Source organism: Lygodium microphyllum, chromosome 12 (genome assembly GCF_053477565.2).
Source record: "Lygodium microphyllum isolate KBCC chromosome 12, Lygodium_microphyllum_v1.1.10, whole genome shotgun sequence".
Classification (NCBI taxonomy): domain Eukaryota; kingdom Viridiplantae; phylum Streptophyta; class Polypodiopsida; order Schizaeales; family Lygodiaceae; genus Lygodium; species Lygodium microphyllum.
In genome coordinates this window covers 8,856,431-8,861,832 of record NC_141146.1, presented here as the reverse complement: position 1 = coordinate 8,861,832, position 5,402 = coordinate 8,856,431, and the positions used below count along the sequence as shown (strand labels likewise).

The window sequence follows — 5,402 nt, the reverse complement described above, 5'->3', positions numbered from 1 at the left end:
ACATAGAATGATAGTACTTGTTTTTTTTTAATGAGTGTCATGTACATGCCTTTATATCTTTTTGGGATAGTACCACTCTCCTCACTATGCATATGGGATTCTAAGCACCTCTTCCTAGAGCATACATCATTTGTCTATCTTCTAGCCTCTTTAGGCATATGTAATGTAGGAAAATTTTCCATGTATTTAGGATACCATTACAGCCATAAAATGGGCTGACACATGTAAATATACCCTATAATTAGAGGATTAAGGTTAGCTATAAAAGGTGAGGCGAGCCAAATATAGCATCATCTTTGGATCATTTGGAGAATTTATGTTTTGGTAACTTTCTTGTACTTCTTTCCTAGTTTAGCTATGGCTTCCAACCATGATGAATGCAGATTAGTTCCTTCCCTTTCAATTTGTCTTGTTGGTTTCTTGTTGATCATCCATGGTTGGTCATGGATTTAGGCCAATTAAGGCTAAGCTAGGCTAGCTTCATTACATTGGCATCAAAGCATTAGTTTAGATCCTGTCAAAAGTCTTTTTCATGCATTAGATTTAGTTGTAGTGACTAGGGAGTGAAAACCGTAGTTAAATTTCAATCACAAGAGTTAGTTCTTCCATAATCATGGTCTGCATGGAGATCTATCACAAACTGTGACTAAGACGGAGGTTCTTGGCATGAACTAGTGGATAATGGTGGGATCCAACCAATTTAGCAACTCATGACCAAGTTTTGGAACAAAAATTGGGGTAAGTTGTACAAAATGAGGGTTACAGGACTTGGTTTGGTTCAAACTTGAGTTAGTTTTTCAAGGATAGGGATTATTCCCTTTCCTTTCAAGCTTCTCTCATGAATCCATGGCCAAGGGCTCGATCAATCTCTTTCCCATGCTCTCCTCAAGGCTAATGGAATCCATATCTTTTTCAAACTTGAGTTACTTTTTCAAGGATAGGGATTCTTCCCTTTCCTTTCAAGCTTCTCTCATGAACCCATGGCCAAGGACTTGATCAATCTCTTTCTGATGCTCTCCTCAAGGCTAATGGAATCCATATCTTTGCGCCTTGCCTCATGAGCTTCAGGTAGAATAGTGATTTGGCTCTATTAGCCTTGCTATTACTCTCTTCATCATGTTCAGGATAGCAGTGTGAACTGCGTCTGTTATGAAACCTGCCATATCCTTGATCATAGATGAGCTCTATTGTTCAAATGCTCCATGTTTGGTGAAGTAAGAGAGGTCAAGGCTATTGAAGAAGTTGCCAAAAAAGGAGAGGCAACATAGGATGGATCGTGATCTCTATTCCTTCTTTGGTTTGTGATAATAGCAGTCGTTTCCTATATTTTTCTTTCCCTTCTTCTTCTTTGATTATGGGCAGAGGCAACAGTCCCATCTTATCCGTGACCATCATTCCCTTCCATCAGTTGTACAGGATGATGCAACTATTGAGTCTCACAATCGAATGCCTATTTTTAGAGTCTTGGACAGTGAGAACCATCGAAAAGATGCCGGCAGAGGCCGAGATGCTCACAATCCTTCTGCAGAAGTCCCATTTCGTAGCTTTGCAAGAACTATCTTGGCAATCTTTTCATAGACCAGGGGCATGCCATTTTGCATGAATACGTTTCTGAATTTCCATCTCGAAGTAGCTCATGATCATCACTACTCTTGAAAGTTGAAGACATTGAGATATGGAGATTTGCGCATCACTGGTACCAACGGGCAGCTGGTGATGTCGGATGTTGGGGGAAGGCACGACAGCTTAGTCAATAGGCGAGACAAGACATCGTCAGTTGGTGATCATTTGAATGCATCTAACGATGGTTGCAAGGTTAGGCTCAAGAGCAAGGATCAGTCATCTTGGACATGATGTACCTCATTACTTGCAGAGTCACCTCTTTGATAATATAATAGCACAGTCTGAGTTTGTAAAGAATCCAACGGCAGTTATCCGCAAAGCCTATGAAATCACAGATGAAGTCATTCTATAGAAAGCTCCTAATCTAGGGTTTGGTGGAACTACAGCTGCTACTTCCATCCTTGTTAATGGTTGAAGGTTCATTATTGTGAATGTGGGTGATTCCAGAGCTAGAGATACAGAGTTGGAGATGCAATTCAGCTTTCAGTGGATCATGAACCAAAGACAAAAAGAAGAATCATTGAAAACAAGGGAGGTTTTGTTACAACAACTCTAGATCTAGATGTTCACGACATGAAACTTGATGAGACTGATGAGTTTCTTATTTTGGCAAGTAATGGATTGTGGAAGGTTATGGAAAATGAAGAAGCTGTCAATCTAATCCGGAAGGTAAAGGATCCTAAAGCAGTAGCTAAAAAGCTTATAGATGTTTCTCTCGTACGAAAGAGCAAGGATGATATATCTTGCATTGCGGTCCAATTTCAATGATATGGCCACTCTTTATCAAATCACTGTATGGTAAAAATATTTTTCCTGATGTTGAAAACAAATCTATGATGAGATCTCCAAGATGCAAGAATTCATGGGAGACTACGATATATTCAGTTGTACAACTGTAAATACAATGGAGAGAGAGAGAGCAGGCAAGCAGGATGGAGATCAAACATGGATGTTGATAGCGAGCTTAGTTGGAGAAGGTTGAAAAAGCTCACTATTATCAACATCTATAAAAAAATTGGCTTGAGTGGTAGTTTTTGGACATCATACATTACTAGAATTGGTGCACTTTCAGTAAGGGCAAGAATCCATTATGCTTGTGGAAGATGCTATTTCTAAACTTGAGGAGGTTTGGAGAGTGAATCCAAGGAGACCGAAAATGCTTGTGTTTGGGGAATGTCTATTCATGTTAGGGCCTACTAATGCTTTGACAATATAAGGCTGAGCAGTTGCACTCAAGGGTCATATTATAGGAGCATCAACCTTCCTGAAGTCGAGCTTAAGTATTTTTTTATGGTAGCAATGGCTTTGGAAGGCTTGAGTGGCATTCTCTTTACAATTGGAAGCAGCCTTGATGCTTATTTGGGTGGGATGTTTGCGGCAACAACCACCTTACGTCAATAGGGCATAAACAGGTTGCAATCCAAATAGGGACAAATTTGGAAAAATTGCTATAGAAATTAGTAGCATCATTCTAACGACAAATGGACAATTGAGCTTGATACTAGACATCACAAGCTTGGATTGGAGCTAACAAATGCTTGATTTGGATACATATTTCTCAAGTTAGAGCCTATTCGTACTCCTTCAGCCATGAAGGTTCTTCTTCAGACTCTCCTAAATTCAAACCAGGGTTTCTACTTGATGTTAGACATCCTAAGTTCCAGGTCAGGCAATCATACACCTTATTTGAACTCATATTTTTCAAGATAGAGTTGATTTTGTACCAGTAGGTCACTATGGACAGCATATACCACAAGGGTGACATACATGAAAATTTTGATGGTTGCATGGAAAATCATGCATGTCTTGGGTCTTATGGACAACGTGGTGCTTGCATCTTATGTAACAATGTTGGGCACCATCAAACTCATGCATGTGGAGACTTTCATGTAAGTAGAAATAATGTCTATGGATAGCATATGTTGGGATATATTGCTACTCCAATGAATGGTTATGGATTCGATTATGGTGGCATGATTAGACATGAATATGCAGCACAAGATGGAATGTATGGGCATAGTTCTTATAAGCAGCATTCTTTTTATGGTTATGATCATGATAACTATGCCAATTCAGACCCTAATTCTTTTGGCTAGCAATAGCATGTTAATCATAGTCATGTTTATGACCAACCATTTGGGGAATGCCTCCATTCAAATCAATCTTGCGTTCATCCAATGAGTGGGCAGCAGCTGCAATCAAATGCTCCTATAGAAATTCAGGTCCCTAAGCATAAACAAAAAGTATATGAGCATACGTATGTTATGGATACTTCTTCTTCTTAGTCACAAGTGTTTTGTCACCAACCTTGGAAATGCTTATGTGCAGCCTTACGCAGTAAACCGTGGACAGCAAGCTCATGGTTATGGTTATCATTTGATAGATGGGAAAAATGTCCGTCAATTTCTTTCAATGGTGTACATGACATCTACTTGTCAAGTTGTATCTTGGACAACATAACTTCCAAGGGCCTATGTTATAAATGCAATGAGAAGAACACTTTTGGGCATGACAATGTATACAAGGCAAAGCATATTAATGTATCAATTGTCCTTGAGTTCCATACTCCTCATGGCATTGGAAGAAATCTTATTCCTCATCAACAATTGATGGAAATGCAAAGGCAGCTGATATGCTACAAGTGTAATGAGCAATATTCACCTCATCACAAGAGTTATTGTAGGAATAAAAATTTTGCTACAGCCCTTATCTTGGAAGAGCCAATGGAAGATGTATATGTGGGCAAGGACATGGTAGTCATGGGCAGCAAGAAGATGATGCCTATCTTGAAAATCAAGATGAAGATGCGACTGGGAAGCAAGGGCAAATTCTCTAAATGACATATATGTAACACATGTAGTTGATGAGAAATCATGTATAGAAGAACAAGAAGAAGAAAATGTTTTTAGTGACCAAGATGAAGAACCAAGAGATGTAGCTATAATTGAAGAACAAGAGTATGTTTATGTCAATGAGGATCAAGAGGACTATGCAGTCAACCAAGATTATGCATATGACAATGAATCTAATGTTGAAGATGAAAGGGTTGAAGAACATTCAATTGACCAAACAAGCATTGAGGATATGGAATCATTACATGATGATTTTGAGCAGCTCATACCTCATGTAGATGATGACTTTCAGGAGCCTATTGATTATGATAATGATTCAACAGGCTTTCTTCATGATTATGGGGATGATACCTTGCATTATGGAGGTGTTGACAATAATGTGTCAAGATTGTGGAAGAGAAGGAAGGAGTCTCACTTGTAGCTTTCTTGCTTGCACAATGGGGGAATACACACACAGGTGGAGGCTGAAAACAGTTTTCCTCTTCTTAGTTGTGTAAGCCAAAAAGAACTCAAGTACATAGAAATAGAAGAACCCTATATATGGGTCTCAAACCAAACTCAACTAACTAAGGTGGCATACTAACTGAGCCACAAACTAGAGTAGATAAGGATACATGTCATCTAGCTATTATTCATGGGCGGTGTACCAACCGCATCTACAGCTAACAAGTCGGTGACATAAATGCACAATGGTCACCCTGGCATATCACGAGTGGAGCTCGATATCTCAACACTCCCCCTCAAGCTCAATCCCAATTCTTGCACACCAAGCAGGTCTCTGAACTTGCGCAGCTTCTCTATGCCCAATGCCTTCGTGAATATGTCAGCTACTTGATTCTCTATGCTGACATAAACTAGATCAATAAGACCTAGTAAAACCCTCTCCCGCACATAGTGATAATGCACCTCAATGTGCTTTGTTCTAGC

The 5,402-nt window shown here is 39.4% G+C and overlaps 1 pseudogene; it reads left to right on the top strand.

Moving 5' to 3' along the window:
* Positions 1 to 1,804: 1,804 nt before the first annotated feature.
* On the top strand, positions 1,805 to 2,391 carry LOC148027434 (putative protein phosphatase 2C 62 pseudogene; annotated as a pseudogene).
* The last annotated feature ends 3,011 nt before the right edge of the window (positions 2,392 to 5,402 follow it).